Here is a 13,037-nt window from a genome sequence, read left to right as displayed (position 1 = left end):
AGAGTTTCACGCCGAATATTCGGCATGAAACTCTTGTAGTTTCTATATTCGTCTAAGAAATAATGTTGGATTCAATATCCGCTTAATTTTAAATAATTCTGCATCGCCGAAGTGAAGCATATTGCTCTCTTTTTTAGTGACTCCAGCACCTCATTATATATCTACAGGAAGAATGGTCCAAATTCCCATTGACTACCATCCTACGCTTGTGGAAAGTATGCCCCTTAGGATTGTTGCAGTTATTACAGAAAGGAAGTCCTACATCTTATTAAAGTGGCACCATGGCTGTTTGTTCTTCACACTATGGTGTCCATTGACTTCTTTTTAAGCAATGTAGGAGCAATGCTCGTATAATGCATTTAACCTTAGGGAATGGAAAGGAACAGCAAAGTGGTTGAATTAAATGTCAATTAAATCCCCTAAAGAGGGAACTAAAATCGTCTTTGGATTAAAAGAAGATGAAACAACAAAGAAGTGGCTTATTTCAAAAATTAGATGCAAAGAAAAGCTTGAATTTTGTGGTTCAGTTAATTCATGTACAGTGGCTTGGAATCGTGGGGGAGCTGCAACTTTCGAAATATACATACACACTGTAAGTACAGCGTATACGTGTTTGGATAAAATATCAAAATGATGGTAAAATTTTAAAAAAAAATTAAACATGAAAAAATATTGTTTATTTTCGATAAAATTATACAATTTCGTATAATTCAAGATTACTTAAAAATAAAATCCATTCCTTTAATTGTAATTAAAGGAATGGATTTGCAATTTTTGGACATTGCAATTAAATCCTTTAATTGTAATGTCCAAATATTTAAAGAGACGGAGTAAACACAATAAGCACTACGAACACTCTACTACTGTTGTTTATATGCGCAAACTGCATATAAACAACAGTGAAACTGCGCGAAGGACAGTCCCACATTACGCTAATAGCTGGCATCTCATTATGACGTGCATATGCTTGCGCGCGTAGCAATATGACACTGTGGTAAACACAGTGCTGCTACAAGATGAATTTTTATTATTTTTATACAAAATAAGAGAATTATATAGGATTGTTGATGATAAAATTAAATATTACAAGCAAATATAAATAAATTAATAAATATATTTATATATCGAGAAAAATTGGGGGTGCTGCAGTTCCGTAGCGCCTATGCACGAGTCGCCCCTGTTCATGTATAAAAACGACATTGTAATTATTATTATTATTATTATTATTATTATTACGGGCAACTCCAGGGAGTCATTAGACTCATCGAGGGAGGCCTCAAATCATATTCATCACAACTATTCGACATTCATACAGTATCTATCATACCTCGCTTTAAACTCATTCGCTGTCACAGCATCCACCACAGACTTTGGGAGCGCATTCCACTCATTCACCACTCTAAAAGTAAAGAACCCAGCTCTAACACCTTTACTAATCACACTTTTGCCCAGTTTCCATGAATGTCCCTTAGTCCTCCCACAACCAGCCCTGTTCTCAAAAATATCTTCTGAATTAATTTTATAGAAACCCTTCAGTAATTTGAATGTCTCAATCATATCTCCCTTCCTCCGCCTATCAACCAATTTTTGCAACCCACAAATCCTCAACCTGTTCTCATAAGGTTCATTCCACAGACCTGCTATCATCTTGGTCAATCGCCTCTGGATCCTCTCCACCTCCTCCCCATCAAGAAGAAACCTAGGTGACGAAATCTGGGCACAGTAGTCGAGATGGAGTCTTATCAAGGCTCGATACAGAGGAACAATTACCTGCTTGTCTCTGCTTGTCAACGTATTCTTCAGCAACCAAGTGATTTGATGAGCTGATTTGGCCACTTTTGCAATGTGTCCCCTAAACTTCAACTCCTTATCCACCAACACTCCTAAATCTCATGCCTCATCAATTTCCTGGAGTACAGTTCCACCAATGTAGTAATCTGCTGCTAATCTTTTCACCCCAAAATGTATAACCTTACATTTTGCCACATTAAATTGACATCCATTCACCTTAGCCCAGACCTCCAATCTATCTAAATCATCTTGCAAAATTTTGACATCATCTGCATTCACTATTGCCTTACCCAACTTTGCATCAGCGGCAAACAAATGAACTGTTCCTCTCAGATGTTTTCCTATATCATTAATAAACAAATTAAACAGCAGTGGTCCAAGAACAGATCCTTGTGGCACACCACTAGTCACAGGCCGTCTTGTGGACTCTACTCCTAAATAAACCACTTTCTGATATCTCTCCATCAACCACCCTCCTGTCCATCTCACCAACCCTATATCCATCCCCATATGCTGCAATTTACTGATTAGAATTCCATGCGGTAGTCAAAGGCCTCAGCAAGGTCCAGTAGAATCACTGTAAACCCATTACCCTTATCCAGTTAGCCGTCACTGTGTTATAATACGTGAGCAAGTTACTGAGGCATGACCTACCCCTCACAAAACCATGCTGTCCCCGATACAGTATCCCATTTTCTTCTATCCAATCTTGTATTTTCCTCTTGACTATTTTCTCCAAGACCTCGATAATGATTCCTGTTATGCTGATTGGCCGGTAATTTTCAACAGCAGCCTTGGAACCACCTTTATGCAGCGGAACTATTTTCTCATCTTTCCACCCCCTTGGGACTGACTTAGACCCGAGGCTCAAATTAAACAAAATGGTCAAGGGCACTGACAATTATTTAGCCGCTTCACGTACGACACGAGCTGGTATACCATCCAATCCCACAGATATATTGACATTGAGGTTCTGTAATAGACTCGTTACCTCTACTTCATTCATTACAATTCCAGTATAAGCTGTTGGTTCTTCCATTCCTGCAATGTCACCACCTGGATGATATACTCTTGCAAAGTGCTCGCTCAGTAATTCCACTATATCGACTGATTCTGTTACCTCCCTACCCTCAGCATTTTTTAAGATCATTTACCATGAACATTTTTTCTTTTACTTGCAACATATCGAAAAAACTGTTTGGGATTCTCTTTAGCCTGTATGGCCAATTTTCTTTCGTAATCCGCTTTTGCTTTTCTTACCACCCTTGTTACCATCCTGGCCTGAGCTTTATACTGTTCCTGCACCTGCTGGTCACCTTTCACCTTAAATTCCCTCCACAATTGTTTATTTTTTTGCAGCTCAAGCTTAATAGTGTTAATCATCCATTTAATCCCTACTTGATTTATTATTAGGACTCTTGGTATACAGTCAACCATTGCCTCCTGCAAATACTTCTTAACCACCTCCCATGCACTATCAACAGCCAGCTCTTGCAGTTTCACATGCCATGGCACTGAACCAAGCACACACCTAAGCTTGTCATACTTACAAGCCTTGTAATTCCACATGTACCCTGTCTTAATTGTAAATTCCACTCCTTTAGCCACCTCCCAAGTCATGACCTTATGGTCACTCTCACCAATTGGTGGCAACATGGTCATGTTCGTTACAGCCACATTCTCAGTTGCAATTACTAGGTCAAGCACTCTCTTCCCCCTGGTATTTTCCACTACATGCTGCCGCAGATAGTTGTCCCTTAATAACTGCATAAAATTCAATTCCTTCCTCCCATGTGCCCTCTCCTCTTTCCAGTCAATGTTACCATAATTGAAATCACCCATAATAATTACCTTCATTCCACTCATTTCTTCAATTTGCCTATGCATACTATCCCCACCATCAATTTCATCACCTGGTCTATAGCAGCACCCAATTGTATATTTTGTTCTGCTAGATTCTATCTCACACCAAACAGCCTCAAATGTGCTCTTTTCTCTATCCCGCAGTTCAACTTCTATACTCCTTGACTGCAACTCATCAGCTATCATCAATAACACTCCTCCCCCTTTTTATTCACCCTGTCACTCCTGAACACGCTATACCCGTCGCATTCAATCCCACTAGCTTTATCATCTTCTGTCAGCCATGTTTCACTAATACCAACAACCTGTGGCCTGGAAGTGCCAACCAAGGCCAAAAACTCTTCCTTCTTGTTCCTAATACTCCTGGCATTAGTGTACATGAATTGCAGAAGCCCATTTGTCCCATCCCTACTTTGATGCCTTATACTAACTATCCGATTCTGATTTGTTGTCCGTCGTACTCGCTCGGGCATAATATACTCATTCATACACTTAACTGCCCCCCTAAAGTCTGCATATCTACTCCCCTCTCTTAATAAATCTAGTTTCCCTGAGTCTGTACATCCACTTCCACATCATTCATCAACACTCTTTCAAGCCTCCATACACCAACTCCATTCAAATGTAACCCATCCATCTTATATAAATCCTTTCGCCCATCGAACTCACTCCACACATCCACAAATTCCACACCACTCTCCATGCATGACCCACGCATAAAGTCATTGGCAATTATGGCCCTCCTTCTAAACACTTCACTGTCATACCGCGGTAAAATACTCACCATCCTAACTCTCTCACTCTTCTCTTTTGCTACCTCAAACAACTCCCTCACATCCTCTATCATTTCCATTTTGTCCTCTTTGAAATCATTCGTTCCTGCCACGATTATCATCTCTTTCACCCTCTGTTTTTGCACTCGAATAGATTCGCTGACGTCCTTTATGTTCGCACCCGGCTGGTACGACTTCGTCAAACTCTCAACTATCACACCTCTTAATAGCGAATCCCCATATAGTACTCGCTCCTTCATTTTATTGACGTTTACGAACATTCTATTATTTGTCGTCACAGACTTACGCCGGTTATTAGTCGGTACGTTCAGCACACATTTTTCCATACGCTCCAGTTGCCTTTTTGCTCTGTGTATCGCACCGTTCAAACGCGCAATTTCACTACTCGCATTTATCTCACCATTTTCATTATCAATCAAATCATCCATTCGTTCTGTATTTCTACCTTCATTTACACTTTTAACGACGCTCTCACACCTATCTGGCACTACCACGCAATTCTCTATCACACCACCATTCTGATTATCGTTAACGATATCACTCTCGCCACCCGAAACACGCTTGAGATCCTCATTCTCCTTACACTTTCTGCACATATTAATTCCACTATCACCCTCTAACCAGACTCCCACCGCTCTTCGCAAAGCATACATCTCACAGACAGCACATTACATAAATTCGTTTACATCAAAACTCTTAAACAAACATGGCGACCTGGCCGCCATTTTTTTCTTTATCGGTGCCATATGTACGCTATCTTATATTAAAAATAATACTTAAAATAACAGAAAACACACAAAAATTGCACAGACACACCAAGAAACAAAAAGCAAACAATAATAATTAAAATTCTAGTAAAATTGCCAATGTTAACACAAAATACTACTAATCTTTTCAGGAGCTCTCGACAAGCCGACATATCCTTATGAAAAAAAAAGCTTAATGACTGTGCCACCGAATTCCCATCATATTGATTATTTGTTTTTAAATAATTTCTTAATATATCTCCTGGTGAAAGTAGTGTTTCCCTTCATATATAAACTATTTAAAGCAATCACGTTTAAATCTATTATATTCATAATTAATATTTCCAACTATGTTCAATCAGTAAGCCTTTTTTTTTCACATGACTGTTTCATCTCTTAATAATAAAAAATAAATAAATAAAAAAACTACGCTTTTCTATTCTCCACATGGAATACTCCTGTCCCTAAATGTTGTCAACCTGTAGTGCATTAGTACCGTAATTGACCAAGATTTCATGTATTTATTTATTTAATTTAACCTAAACCATAGCGACCTGCTCTGGAATCCAAATATGAAACTTTTCCAAGCTAATTAATTTCTTCCATTTGGTCTCACACTAAAAGATGATAAGATGATATTCATCTTCCACCCACAGACATTGACATACATTCATACCCAGGATTGAATGCGATCCTGTACCGTGTTGGTTGGAAAGCAGGTAGTTGCCCATTCAAAGCTCAGGATGGCGAAATATTCATATCGTGCTATAGGAAGTAATATTAGCCTCCGTAACTCAGTCAGTATAAATGATGCCCTGGTCGGAAAGACCTGGGTTCGATTCCCGTCAGTTACGTGAGAAACCTTTATCTAGTCTCTTTCGATAAAAGATGAGTTATCCAGTCTCATATGGAGGGAGGGTTTTTTTTACCCCGGAAACTCGGGTTTTTCGTCCCCAGAAGAAGCAAACCGGTCCCGTGAACACACGCATCTTCAGACATAGGACACACCGGGAGGTATAAGGCTAACCACTTTATCCTGGAGGCGGTCGGGGTTTCAAATCGTAATAGGCCATCCCTAATACGGGTCACTAGGCCTAATATATGTAAGAGGAGGAGGATAGTAAGTATTACTACAAAAATACGTTTTTGATTGCATGAATATGTTAAAAATAGACTCAATTAGGAATAGTTTATTTTATTTTTTTTAATTTAATTTAATTTAATTTAATTTTTTTAGCTGAAAACAAAGATGATACCGAATTCACATCGAATACAGACATTTCATACGGGTATTCTTGATATCTTTCGAGGGATATTATTGTGGTCAATCTCGAAATGTATTTATTGTAATAAAAGGACTCAACTCTTGGAAAAAATCCATAGGATGTTGTAAAGTTAGCGAACTATTTCTTCATGCCCCTAGACCAAAGAATGATTTTGAAATCTTATTCATGTTGTCTGCAGAATGCACACCGATTTGTAAGAAGGCCAACGTAAAACGTGGACTGTAACCATTCCATGTTCATGAAAATGACGTTGAAGAGGTTTTGCATAATCTGCATACGAATTTGTCAATAGGAACAGATGGAATATCTGCCCGTTTATAATAAGTTTAGTCTAATCCTTTATCCAAGTGTGAGCAAACAAAGTTTGCGCCTGAAAGTATCTTCAGGACTGGGGTAACGTAGTGCAACACCAGGCAACTCGTTGCAAAGGTGGAGAAAGATCTCATCTCTCCTATCTTAGTATCTCCCATAATGCAAAGCACATATCCTTGGGGATATGTGTAATGCTATGCATTAAGGCAAGGGACACTACCCATACCGGTTTCGCCCTTTCTCAGTATCTCCCTAATAGACCAAAATAATACCAAAGGGTATTATGCCTTTGCTACAAGCTGCTCGCTATTGTACTACATACCAGGACTACTTGCATTAGCTCACGCTAGTAATCGCCGATACTTTTATAGTTTACTATATTCGGCATGAAACTCTCTGATTCCAATCTTTGAGTTTCTTATTCGGTTTTAAAATACTGTGGGATTTAATATCCCCTTAATTTAAATAATACCTCTTTTGGTGTCCTGAATCGTAAGATTTCTTACAGTAGATGATGACACATGGTGCTGTATAATAACGGCTCTGAGGTGATCAAGTTTAACTTGTAGAGAGAGAGAGAGAGAGCTCTACAACCAAAGGAGTCAAATTAAAACCCCTCAAATCATGTGTGTGTGTGTGTGTGTGTGTGTGTGTGTACTTATATGTATTATGCAGGGTGGCCATAAAATAACTTTCCCTCTTTGGAGGCATCTGTATCTAAAACCAATAAACGGAATGAGACCAAATTTTATATTGACACTTTTGAAGGCATGGGGAGACGACAGCCGCGTGCTGATCTTTCTTGCGTGCAACAAATTGCATCCTGTGTGCGACATGCTCTACAGCTGAGCGTAAGGAGTCGGATTGGATGTTCATAACAGCCCGTTTTATGTTCTCTTTCAAGACGTGCAAGTTGGAAACGCCACCAACATACACAACGGATTTCAAATATCCCCACAGCCAAAAGTGACATGGTCTGATGTCCGGGGATCGAGGCGGCCATGCCTTCGGAAAGAACTGACTAACCCTCTCATTACTGAAATGCTGGTTAAAGGCGCTGTACTGAACGTTCAATGAGTGGCCGTGCTCCATCCTGCATAAAAAGTCCGAACATTGTCTTTGCTGCAATGCAGGAATGACAAAATTTTCCAGCATTCGTCGATAAAGCTTTCCAATAATGAAGCAGGTTGCAGGACCTGTAGGGGTAATACGCTCAAAAAAGTATGGTCCTATTATCAAATCGGCTGTGAAGCCACACCACAAGGTTACTTTTGGAGAATGCAGTGGTACTTGCTGGATCGTTTGGGGATGTTCAGATGCCCAAATTCTGCAGTTGTGAGTGTTGACTGACCTATTCAGATAAAAATGAGCCTCATCACCCCAGAATATTCTCCAAGGCCAATCATTGTCGACCTCCATTCGGGCAAGAAACGTTAGCGCGAAGGTCATACGCTTATCATAATCTGCCGCAGTTAGTGCTTGCACAAGACTGAACTTATGCGGATAGAAGTGAAGCATTTTCCGTCAGATTTTTCGTCAGATATATATATATATATATATATATATATATATATATACTGTATATTATAGGTGGCGCTGCTAACACGTACACAGTAAAATTTGCATAATACTTTTTACCTGCGTTTACTGCAAATATTTGATTCCTTTCTGCCCCGCCAGCGCCAAAATTTTCCCTATCTGCGACTTTTGGTACTAAATCTTTTTTTCGCGGAATTCATCTCCCCATGTCTTCGAAAGACATGTGGAATATAAGTATTAGTGGAATATAACCATCCTTTTCTTAAGACTGAGGAAATAAATCAAGCTTTGATGAATATTATATATATATATATATATATTTATTTATTTTTATTTTTTAAATAGATTTAATGACTAAAAACCGAGATAACTTATAAAGATTTTAATAAGAATAATACAATTCGTTTCGGCTTATAATAGCCTTCATCGGATATTCTTAAAGGAAGAGAATAGTAATAAACATTGAAGTATCTAAACAAACTGAAAATTACAGGTAAAAATTGCCACACATAATTGATACATAAAAAACGTTGTATTTTTTATGTATCAATTCTAACAGGCGTGCCATTGTTTATTGCAAGTGTGCGTGCAGGCTCACGTGAACGCCAATACTGAATAACTGCAGCATGGCTATCTGGGATGTTATAACTCAAATTGTTGTTTAAGTGGACAGGATTCAGCAGGATTTCCCTTGATTCTACAATTTTTCTTTCAAACTCATCATCACAGCGAAAAATATTTTCTGATCTATCCCAGCAAACGGAATGGCTTTGTTGATCATCATTAGGATTGTTTGAAAAAAGAACATGACTGGATAACGCAGTTGCATGTGATCTTTTGTAAGAGATGTCTCTCTTATGCTCTTCTATACGTTGTTCAATAGATTTGTTAATTTGTCCAAAATAAGTGATATTGCAATCGCACCATAATTTATATACACCTGGATATTTTAGGTTGTGATGAGTAGGCTTTGGATGGCTGATTAGAGAACGGATTTTAGGAAGTGTGGTGAAGAACGTCCTGATGTTGTATTTTTTAAGGACTTTAGCTAATTTGTTAGAAACTGTGCTAATGTATGGGATGGAGATGCTACCTTTAAAATTAATAGTTTCTGTTGTTCACTGCCTGGGAGGGTCCAGAAGAAATTTCTTAATCATTTTTTCAGAGTATCCATTTTGTTTAAAAATAAGAGTGAGGTGATTTATTTCTTTTTGTAGTTCATCTGGTGCATTCAAGAGAGCGCGTGCTCTGTGTCCTAAGGTAGATATAGTTCCCAGTTTTTGTGGTGGAAAATGATGAGAAAGATTATGCAGATATCTATTGGTATGAGTAGGTTTTCTGTATAGAGAGATTTTTAATCTTTCAGAGCATCGTGTAAGCATGACATCCAGGAAAGGTAAGGAGTTATTATTTTCTAGATCAGCAGTAAATTTTATATTAGGATGTTGGATGTTTAGATGATGAAGAAAATCTGTGAGAGATGTGTGCCCGTGATTCCAAATAATGAATATATCATCAACATATCGTTTCCAAACTTTTGGTTTAAATGAGAAGGAGAATATGGCTTTCGTTTCAAAATCTTCAAGGAAGATGTTAGCTAGAACTGGGGGACAAAGGATTGCCCATTGCCAGGCCTTGTTTTTGTTGGTAAACGGAGTCCTGATATCTGAAGTAACCAAAATGAATGCAATGTTTTGATAAAGTGTATATATATATATATATATACTTTTACTCAATGTTATAATCACATCGGTGCTTATCTAGTCTAATGTACAATTAAGTTTCGGTGTAAGCATTTAATTGATTACTAATTAAATGTTGTTAACTATTGTACAATTGGGTTTTGTTCTATTGCAAATCCAATAATAAAATAACTAACAATGGCATTATTATCGCTGCTATTAAATAACATATTCATCCTATCTTTTTTCAGAATCTGGAAAACACAAATCAGTGTTTATGCGTTACCAGCTTCCAAGACAATGCCTGGGAGCAGGTGAGCGTGCTAGTAATTACGCAATGTAGTCTCACAGCACGTGCTGGGCCTCTGATGTTAAATGACTACAAGGTCACGAAATACTTGGAAAATCTGAAGGAAGTTTCGACTCATAATATCTACTCCTCTACATATCTGGCCTTAGATGACAAAAGGTGATGAAGGTCAATAGAGGATATTAAAAAAAAAAAAATAATAATAATAAAGGGAAAGGGAAAGGGTTGGTCGGGAAGTCGTTGCTATGTAACGGACACGATGCTTACCGACAAACTGTTGAAATCACGCATTTACCAAGAACGCTGTCTCACGTTTGCTTACTGTGCATACCTGCAAGAGCCTCATTCCACTCACAGGGAACTCCCAAGCTGGTAAGTAACTTAAAATGTTTCAGAATACATTTATCTAATCTTATTGTTGTTTCAGTTTTGTTCGTTCTACGAGGAGGTTTTGCTGGTTATACACAACTGATAGCTGATATCTTAACGTTGTTTGAATTATGGCTACGATACAGGCGAATGTGTTATATCTGCTAATTGCTTGTATGTGTTCATCGCAAAAAAAAAAAAAACCGTTACTTTTGTGTAAGACTGTTAACTCGCCTTCCTAACCCTTCTAGGTTCCTTGCATCCCAGATGGGATTTATACCAGACTCTTTCCAGCTGCTCAATGGAGACGCGGTCTTCTCACATGGAGAAAACTTCAGGTTTCACCCTACAAAATAGACAAGATAATTTACATAATACACTCGCGTTATATAATTATATTACCACGTGTTACTGTTATTCTATTTGCACTAGCCGAACAAACCCATGAACTAAGTAGTTGTTCAAGTTTAAAGACAAAGTATGTCTACGATTCTTTTGTATTGGATCTGGATGTTTAGTCATATTTTAACGGTACTAAGTATGATGAAAATACAGCCTATTAATGGTACTTTTGCAAAACAGGTTTATGTTGAGAGATTTTATTTATTTCTCCTACTACCACACTACTATCATCAACGCCATCTAGCACCCATCAACGCGGTTTCTGGATTAAAAATAAAATTCAAAACGTTCGTGTGAGAAAAATATAGTATTTTTCTTAGAAGTGATGTAAGCCATTAAAGGAGTCATCTATTATTATTATTATTATTATTATTATTATTATTATTATTATTATTATTATTATTATAAATGTTAATTTTAATAAATGTTATATACATATTAACATTTATAGTCTTTATGCAGCTTACGTAATTATTTATGTTCATTTGTTAAACGACAAGCTAGAGAACTCGTCGAAACGGAGACGCATGCGCATAGCGGTATTATAAATTATTGCGTACTGTATATTATTTTCCACAGCACGTTCGTATTTACTTACTAATTATTGCTTATCTAAAGTGTGGGGATTTACTAAACTGTAATGAATTTACAAGAAAAATAAATATTTTTAAAACATTTAATGTTATATACATATAAATGTTAAAAACTTATGATTATTATTAATATTATTACTACTGCTATTTAATTATTACTAAAAAATAATAATAATTAAATTGGTGATTCTAGAGCAGACTTTTATAAACTTTTAAAAATCAGGTCTTAGCATTTTAATCTGTAACCTCTCCGTATTATATCATTTATTTTGTATTCAAAACATTCAACCTTACATTAAACATGGAATCCTTGTAGGAATAGCAGGACAGAATTTCATCTCAGTTATCGGCCGTCATGTCTAATATGACATGACGTCAAAGGATGTGACGTAATTTGTAACGTCATATCCTACTCGTCTGCTTCCTGTAAATTTAATGATAGACAAATACAGAAATCTTATATGAAATAAACATACGCTATTCGAAGAAACGTTTTTTTTTTTTTCGTAGTCATGTTTGCTATCATACAATGCTAATGATGTCACCATTCGTGCAAATACAGCCGACCAGAGATGAAAGGTTAAAGAAGGGGTGGCAAAGATCTCCACAGCTATATTTTCGTCTTTTCATTACTCTCGTGACAAGCGTGAGGAAAAATACAACCATTACTATTGATTGCAGTGTAAGGCGTGTTGAAAATGGCAATAAAGTGCCTGGACAGAACAATTTGCGATGGAAAGAACTTGTTTTGTACAATTTTCCATTTGTGTCTTAAAGGAATTATGATGTTGCATTACGAGAAACTCTAAAAAACATCATTTTCTGTAGAGCTTAAATGGTTTTGAACAACAATATAGGACTGCACAAAAGCTGTGCTGGATTCGACTGCATCCGTCTGATTTTACTAAAGATATCTTCTGATAAAAATTAAAAAAAAAGTAAATAATTTCAACGAATTAAATTAATGGATATAAAATATAGGATATAAAATTTAAAATAATTAAATCATAATTATTATATTATTAAAGGATTAAAAATAAATGATTTTATATTGATATTAAATTTTAATCTTCAAATTTTAATATTTCATATTAATTAATTCGCTAAAATGATTTACTAGATATTTTTTTATTATGAAAATACAAGTAAATACATTTAACGAATTTGATTAATTAAAATGAAATATTCAGCTTAAAATAACTACATGATGATTATTAAATGATTAAAAATAAGATTTTATTTATTTATTTTTTTATATATTTTTTATTTTATAAAATGAAATTAAAACAAATTTTATAATGCTAGGTTGATTGATAGAGTCATTATACAGCTTACGTACTTATTTACGTT

The 13,037-nt window shown here is 36.5% G+C and overlaps 1 protein-coding gene across 1 annotated transcript in view; it reads left to right on the top strand.

Moving 5' to 3' along the window:
* The first annotated feature begins 10,638 nt into the window (after nt 1–10,638).
* The window catches only part of LOC150093690 (kielin/chordin-like protein), a 34,208-nt gene continuing 31,809 nt past the window's right edge, over nt 10,639–13,037 (top strand). The window contains exon 1 of the mRNA XM_090413053.1: nt 10,639–10,695. The gene's annotated coding sequence lies outside the window, so the exon portion shown is untranslated. The remainder of the gene's footprint in view (nt 10,696–13,037) is intronic.

This window comes from Typopeltis vanoorti, chromosome 23 (assembly GCF_054136105.1).
Source record: "Typopeltis vanoorti isolate ZY-2024b chromosome 23, IOZ_Tvanoo_1.0, whole genome shotgun sequence".
Classification (NCBI taxonomy): Eukaryota; Metazoa; Arthropoda; class Arachnida; order Uropygi; family Thelyphonidae; genus Typopeltis; species Typopeltis vanoorti.
This window is presented reverse-complemented; position numbering and strand designations above follow the sequence as displayed.